Raw genomic sequence first — 9,275 nt, 5'->3', positions numbered from 1 at the left:
ATATTATTGCACCTAGTCGTTTGTATTTTATTGTACATACATGCTCATCATTTATATTTGTATTAATTAGATTATGTAGTAACTTGCATGTACATCTTATTTTACTCTTGTAGGGCACAAGTAGCACGAGTGCGGTGCAGTGTGATTTAGGATCTGGTAGTGCAATTTGAGACAAGGGAAAGGAAATTGAATGCAAATATGATTGAATAAATAGTTTAAATAACTTATAGTGATTATACATGTCTAGACATAGATTGATAGTTTCATATACTTGTTGTGTATATATATAGAGAACTCTTGGCTTCACATCCTTGATGACTACACCCAGTATATGTGAAGAAGAAGAAGAGATGCCTTGAGTAGATGTGTGTTTATTTTATTATTTGATTAGTAGATATAATTTGTTATTATCAGTGACAATTATATGCTAACTTGTATCAATGTCATGTTTTTGAACATATGTAGGTTGTGTATCAAAATATTCAAAACATACCTCCTCTACCAAAGACATACATCAAGAGTCCTGCAAAGCTGAAGATAAAATGTGGAGATGAGGTAAAAATGAATAGTTCAATTATAGTTCATTTTTATGTTAACTTTTTGAATGTGAATTATAAAATATAACTAATATTAATCATGGTTTGTTTTCCTTGTGCAGGATCCTTCAGATCCGAGCAGTGCGGTGAAGAGGATCGATTTTGATGATCCATCAGCAGCTTAGGATGTTATAGATAGTTCTGGGATGCTTACATGTCTAGTTGGCATGTAAATTTGGTATATGGACATACATTCACGTATTTAGACATACATTTTGTTTCAGTTGGCGTTTATGCCATATTTGTGTATGGATATACATTTGTAATCATTTGACATTTTTATATATACAGAAGTTGATATTCGATCATATAAATTGTTGCTCATCTGTGTGTAGTGTTATCATGGAAATCTTTAATCTTCATTCCAATAATTAACAATGGCTAATAATGGCTATTTAATGAACAATACAATTCATTTCATTCCATTGTAACTATTGTTTTTATAATGAACAATATAATTTATGAACAATACAATTCATTCAATGAACAATACAATGAATGAACAATACAATTCATTTAATGAACAATACAATACAATTCATTTAATGAATGATACTTGATACAATTCATTATTACCCTATGCATGGTCCTATTTTTCCCCCTACCTCCGTCGAATGCTTGGGGTTTTATTAGGGCAGCAATTTTTCTGTTGGCAAAAAAATCGTTAGTCTCACTCAATGGAATGTTGTCGTGTGGCCGATTTCTCGTTTCGCTCATCGCAATGAGGAACCGTCGGCTCTAACATGTCCAGTTAGGCATTATTACCCTTCTCATGCTCCTATTTTTCCCCCCCAATTCAATCCGACACTCAGGGTCATACCCTACCGACGTCGTCCCTTGAGTGCCCTAAGTGCTCAAAATTGTCAAACTTTGACGGGCCCTAACTCAGAATTTGTGGCACCTGCAAATGATCCGTTTGAACCTATGGGGCCATGAGAGGGGTCCCTACAAAATCCTTTCTCTATTTTTGTATTTGCCCTATGGTTTTATTAGGGAAGCAATTTTTCTGTTGGCGAAAAAATCATCAGTCTCACTCAATGGAATGTTGTCGCGTGGCCGATTTCTCGTTCTTCTCATCGCGATGATGAACCGTCGGCTCCAACATGTCTAGCTAGGCATTATTACCCTACGCATGCTCCTATTTTGCCCCCCCACTCGATCCGACGCTTGGGGTCATACCCTACCGGCGTCGTCCCTTGAGCGCACTAAGTGCTCAAAATTGTCAAACTTTGACGAGCCCTAACTCCGAATTTGTGGCACCTGCGAATGATCTGTTTGAACCTACGGGGCCACGAGAGGGGTCCCTACAAAAGCCTATCTCATTTTTTCAAGTTACCCTACGGTTTTATTAGGGTAGCAATTTTTCGGTTGGCAAAAAAATCGTTAGTCTCACTCAATGGAATGTTGTCGCGTGGCCGATTTCTTGTTCTGCTCGTCGCGATGACGAACAGTCGGCTCCGACATGTCTAGTTAGGCATTATTACCCTACACATGCTCCTATTTCCCCCCCCCCACTCGATCGGATGCTTGGGGTCATACCCTACCGACGTCGTCCCTTGAGCGCCCTAAGTGCTCAAAATTGTAAAACTTTGATGGGCCCTCACTCGAAATCCATGGCACCTGCGAATGATCTGTTTGAACCTACGGGGCCACAAGAGGGGTCCCTACAAAATCCTATCTCAGTTTTTCAAGTTGCCCTACGGTTTTATTAGGGCAGTAATTTTTCGGTTGGTGAGAAAATCGTCAGTCTCACTCAATGGAAGGTTGTCGCGTGGTCGATTTCTCGTTCTGCTCGTTGCGATGATGAACTGTCAGCTTTAACATGTCCAGATAGGCATTATTACCCTACGCATGATCCTATTTTTCCCCCCCACTCAATCCGACGCTCAGGGTCATATCCTACCGACGTCGTCCTTTGAGCGCCCTAAGTGCTCAAAATTGTCAAACTTTGATGGGCCCTAACTCAGAATTCGTGGCACTTGTGAATGATCTGTTTGAACCTACGGGGTCGCGAGAGGGGTCCCTACAAAAGCCTATCTTGGTTTTTCAATTGCCCATTGGTTTTATTAGGGTAACAATTTTTTGGTTGGCAAAAAAATTGTCAGTCTCACTCAATGGAATGTTGTCGCGTGGCCGATTTCTCATTATGCTCGTTGCGATGATGAACTGTCGGCTCCAACATGTCTATTTAGGCATTATTACCCTACGTATGATCCTATTTTGCCCCCCCACTCGATTTGACGCTCGGGGTCATACCCTACTGGCGTCATCCCTTGAGTGCCCTAAGTTCTAAAAATTGTCAAACTTTGACAGGCCCTAACTCAGAATCTGTGGTACCTATGAACAATCCATTTGAACCTATGGGGTCGCGAGAGGGGTCCCTACAAAATCCTATCTCTATTTTTCAATTTTCCCTACGGTTTTATTAGGGCAACAATTTTTCTGTTGGCAAAAAAATCGTCAGTCTCACTCAATGGAATGTTGTCATGTGGCCGATTTCTCGTTTTGCTCGTCATGATGATGAACCATTAGCTCCGACATGTCCAGTTAGGAATTATTACCCTACGCATGATCCTATTTTGCCCCCCCACTTGATCCGACGTTCGGGGTCATACCCTACCGGCGTCGTCCCTTGAGCGCCCTAAGTGCTCAAAATTGTCAAACTTTGATGGGCCCTAACTCAGAATTCATGTCACCTGTGAACGATCTGTTTGAACCTACGGGGTCACGAGAGGGGTCCCTACAAAAGCCTATCTCGGTTTTTCAAGTTTCCCTACGGTTTTATTAGGACAACAATTTTTCTATTGGCAAAAAAATTGTCAGTCTCACTCAATGGAATGTTGTCGTGTGGCCGATTTCTCATTCTGCTCATTGCGATGATGAATCGTCAGCTCCGACATGTCCAATTAGGCATTATTACCCTACGCATGATCCTATTTTGCCCCCCCACTCGATCCGACGCTTGGGGTCATACCCTACGCATGTGGCAATCAGAAACCTTTAATGATAATCAAGTTGAAGCCTTGAGATTTATGCAATATGGTTCAAGTCCAAAACTGTACCCTGAAGCCACACACTCTTCCCTCTCCCAGCATACACTAATGAGTCACAAGTTAACATAGAATCTGGAAGGATTTGACGAGAACATTTTGATTTTACTTATGTCTTGTGTATTATAATAAAGACCAATTTGCCAATGTGACATCTTCATATGAGAGAAAAGCTTCATTTTATTTCAATATAGTTGTACCTATTTCATTATTAGAAAAAATAAATATACAAAGATCTGTTATTAGCATCCTCTATATTATGGATTTGAATTGATGTTCTCAATTAGTTATTATCTGTTTAGCTTTTCTTCATAAGGCACAACCATCTGGTGGTTATCATATTAGGACAACCATCCATGACTTTCAAAGTAATTGATATTTATTCCTACACCTCACACTCACAAGATTAATAATGAAATGACATTTATGATTCATCAAATACTGACAAAGTCTAATCAAATTTCAACTTCAAGATGTAATACAACGTATCATATTCAACTTCAAGTTGCATAAAACTTACCATATTCAAGCTCATGCCAACCACCACTTGGATATTGTTATATGTCAATTAAAGTACATTATATGTAATAAAACCATATAGTCTTACAAAAAAGCCATCATAGACCATCTATGTTGATTAAAGTACAATTCATTTGTAACAGGGGCACACTCCCAATCTGAAGTTGCAAAGCCCTGTGGGAAGCATCAAATTAGAAATTTACTAATCTGACTCATACTACTGTCAAAAGCATCAAAGATGCAACTGCTAGAGAGCACCATGCTCCATTATGGAGAGAATATTAGGTGCATCTAATGTCAGCGTCTGAAAATGAAACAATGTTATTCAATTGCCAAAATCTAACTGACTTTATTTTATAAACCATTAATGAATAAAAATAGACAAGGTTACCTAAGTGAAAGTTTGATGACCACCTTGACTAGTAGGTGTTGATGTTGAAGGCCCAACATTAACCTATTTACCTGACTATCAATGTCAAATGTTTGATTCAATAGATCATTTGTCATGACAATTTGGTCCACTGCAGATGTGTCCTGGTCACATGCATTTGAATCATCTTCATGATAATAAACACAACAAGACCCATAATTTAATCTCATTAATGCACAAAGGAATATGTACCATCACCAAGAGAGGGTCTTGTCAACGACGAATGATCTAGCATGAACCTATATATTTAAGAATTGTTAGTCTACAAATAAAATGCATGGATGAACATAAAGGATTTATGATAATCACTTCAACTGAAATGCATGATAATAAATGAAAAGGTGGGATTATATACCATAAAAATACGTCCCTTCGAATTATATCAATAGAACCCACTATGTTGACGAAAAAATCATAATGTGATATTGTTGTATATCATCAAAAAAGACCTTCATGAGCATAAAGGTTATGCGATAATTATATCATAAAAAATTATCAAATAGTGTTGTCTAATAACAAAAATTGTAAAGCTCATCAAATGCATGATAATATGCCGTGTTGCAAAAATACGTCCCTTCCAATTATATCGAGTGTACTCGCCAAGTGCATGCAAAAATCATGTTGCCAAAAAAAAACGTTCATCAATAAACCTGCATTTTGAACACATCCTTAATATAAACGTTTAATGATCATTGTTTGAAATGAAATGCATGATAAAAAAATAAGGCACCATTAAAGACCTACTACTCAAGTGTGCCTGAAGGGTCATCTCTTTGTTTAAGAGTATCCAGTATTGCTTCATGATCAACAGTAGTCATTGTCCATAGCTCTTTGGTCTTCGGTTTTGCTTGATGCTTCAACAACCTGACATTTGTAGCTATAATAAGGTGTGAATACATTATAATGGTTTTGTGTCGCTCATAGTCTTCAAATGCAGGTATGCCATTCTTTCTAATCATGTATGTTCGCATCCAAGTTCCCACAACAACAATTGAACCTGTAGGATATGTGAACCCATCATCATCTGTCACTGGTTGTGTTAGCTTTTGTTTTCCCTATACACATCGTGCCAACGAATATTATGATCTCTCTTCATTCCCTTGCAGTGCAACAACTGCAAAAACATGTCTTGGTTGTACAAGATCTGATAGACGATCATACTCAAGTGAACTTTCCATGTCATTGTTTGACAAGGATATTGTTTGAGATAAAGGAGTTAGATAGTGGGGAACCCACGTATCAACCCACTCACTTGACTCGCATTGATCCCAATCACACCGAACACAACTCTAACAAAAACAAGCCAACGCTCATATCCAAATGGTCCATGTACTTGCATATGAGCTGAGAAATGAATGCACCCTTGAAGAATCTTTAATTGTTTGACAATCCAATCTATCTCCCATTGTTCCCTCCTCAACCAACCAAAAGAATCTACTCGTTGTTGAATCAAGAGTACCTCCATGTGACAATGCTGAACTACACCAATCAACAATAGAACGTGCATCAAAGAAATTTGCACCTAAAATCCTCAATTTCTCCTTAATTAGAGCTCTCTTCAAACATGCACCTGCTCCATCATGCTCTCCCTTCCCATGCCCTGCCTAAAAAAAACACCAAATATGAGGTATACGCCTCTCCACATGCATTCTAATCAACCAATTAAACATATAGGCATTCTTGAATTGACCCGTACAGTTATCTGACCATATTATATGTCGGTCAATTGCAATATCTTTCTCATGCAAGAACTCAAAAAAATTCTCGAAAGAATGTTGCACATAGTCAGAGGAGTGTGATCTATCATCACTCATATAAAAATGAAACTCCCTGATTATCTTCCTGTCCTCTTCTATACTATCAGGACCATGTCTATATGTAATGTGAACAAAAATAGCAATCTGGACTGAATTGTAGTACTAAGACTGTACCTCATTCTGTGGTTGCAATGTATAGTTCTCTGCAAAATCAACCACCGATACAATAGTGCCAATCGGGAAAGAGTTCTTACACATCCTGAACTATTGATCCAACCACTGAGACCTATGGGTGTGCCTTGCATACTTGTAGAAAATATTTTCCTTAAAATCCAAAATAAAATCAGCAATACTCACTTCTCTTGAGACTAATTCGCATCTAGAACCTTCACCTCCACTCTTCAAAGTATATTTCACTGTCTCGTATCTTTTTTTCTCAACATAATTATTTCCAAACTCGTGTTCGCTGCCATCATGAAAACATGAAACAAACTTTGACAACCCACCACATTTTGAGCACTTCTCATTCAAACAATCATTTCTATAGAAATAGCAGCCATCATCTCTAGGGCATAAAAATAGATCTTGCAAGCCTCTTGATGATCTTGGAAATAGCATTGCACCACACTCCTGCAACATCTCATTAGTATGCATCGTAGAACGAATATGACATAAAAGTTCATGGTACATTGAAAACTCCACATGGTACTTGCAACAACATGTATTGCGAATCTTAAGAGGAACACAATAAAATGGTTTCAAAGATTCAAAGGCCCTTTGTGATATTTGCAAAGTTGGATGTAATTCACAAAAAAATTTGTACAACATTGTTTGGCTTGATTCCAAGAAATGTTTGGGATGTGGTGTGTGGTCTCGGTTGCCGATTCTTAATTTCAAAACGTCCTTTACATTGGGTGACACTCTAGAATTAGAGTGCCAAAATTGTTGAATCTCTTCCTTCACATTGTCAGTCAACTTTCTATCAACACATGGAAGCCTCCCACCAAATGCCCATGTATCTTGTTGAAGTGGATCGTCAAGTCTTTGTCTTTGTGCAAGTGCTCTATCCAAAGTTTTACGATTTATGTTAAAATCAACACAAGTTTGTCTCATTTGACGAGCCTTCCTCAATTGATGGCTTACTAAGGAGGTTGTAATCACTCTTTGAGAAACTCTCTTATCTCTTTCTTTGGTATTCTTTCCAATAGAATTGAGAGCGTCAAATAGATTTTTTGCAATAATAGAGTTTCTCTCCATCTTCTTGTTCATACGAATCTTCAATTTGTTTAGCAATGGTCTCATCTTTATCATCTTTAGCAATTGAACAAAGAGTTGGCATTTCTCGGTCAATGTCTTATTGCTAAAATTTTGGTTGAAAAGTTGTGTAGCCCACAACCGAATGGTTCTTGTTGACCTCTTGCCTTCAAGATTCGCAATAATGATCTCATCAATTTCAAATAACCATTTTGGGGTTCTTGAAGGTCTTGGATTTGGAATTTGTCTTTCATCCATGAGAGGGTCTTCATTTCTAAAGTAATTAGGTGTTACATATGGTTCAATTGGTTGAGCAATTCCACCTTCATCGTTAAATTTTTCCATATTTTCACCTCCTATGTCAAAATTTTCCACATGTTGAGCATTTTCATTATCACTTTCAACATTTTCAAAATTTTCAATATTTTCACTTTCAAAATCTACATTTTCATTTTCAATAACTTGTGGCACATTTTCAAATTCAATTTCCTCTTCATTTGAAGTAACATTAGCAATATTTAACATACCTTGTTTTCTCCTCCTATGACATTCTCTATCTCTTTCTCTATACACTTCAATTTGGTCATTTGAAAGTTTTCTTTTGCGTTTAGACTTCCGACAACTACTACTCCCCATTTCCCTCCACACATGCTCCTTCATGATTGACAATGTAAGTTTTCACTTTAAGAATCTCCCAAAAGCACAAATTTGTCTCTAGCTGTCTGAAAACCCGTGATCCTTGATAGAAAATAGAATATGCAGACTGTGGGCCGTTGGAATCTACAAAATGTCCCACAAACCCTTTTTTTCTCGGTTTTTTGTACAAAAATTGGATATCGGATTTTATCCAATATCCTATTTTAGTACAAAAATTTGTGGTCCCCAAAAATATTCCCGTTGCCGCCATATATTTCGTAAACTACCACATTGCAGAAATCTGATATCGGATTTTACTAGTCATATTTTAGAGAGAGGGAGAGAGAGAGAGAGAGAGAGAGAGAGAGAGAGAGAGAGAGAGAGAGAGGTGGAGAGGGAGAGAGAGATAGAGGTGGAGAGGGAGAGAGAGAGAGAGAGAGAGAGAGAGAGGGAGAGAGGGAGAAAGAGAGAGAGAGACAATATGACCCCTTAAGACACCATAGGACCCCATAAGACACTAAATCATGTCCTACGACCCTGTAAGACATAATATGACCCCTAATGACATGAATTGGTGTCTTAAGGGGTCCTATGGTGTCAATAGGGGTCATATGGTGTCTTGGGACACCATAGGACCCCTTAGGACACAATATGACCCCTTAGGACACAATATGACCCAAAGCGACCCAATATGGAGTCATTAGGGGTCATATGGTGTCCTAAGAGGTCATAAGGGTTCATGGGACACCATATGACCCCTTAAGACACCCTATGACCCCTAACAACACCAGAGGACCCCTTAAGACACCAAATCATGTCGTTAGGGGTCATATTGTGTCCTACGATCCCACAAGACACAATATGACCCCTAACGACATGATTTGGTGTCTTAAGGGGTCCTATGGTATTGTTAGGGGTCATACGATGTCCATAGGGGTCATACGGTGTCTTGGGACACCATAGGACCCCTTATGACACAATATGACCCCTTTTCCCTATAATATGACCCAAAGCAACCCAATATGGTGTCATT

Source organism: Cryptomeria japonica, chromosome 3 (assembly GCF_030272615.1).
Source record: "Cryptomeria japonica chromosome 3, Sugi_1.0, whole genome shotgun sequence".
In the NCBI taxonomy this organism is placed as follows: domain Eukaryota; kingdom Viridiplantae; phylum Streptophyta; class Pinopsida; order Cupressales; family Cupressaceae; genus Cryptomeria; species Cryptomeria japonica.
Note: the sequence above shows the minus strand (reverse complement) of the source record.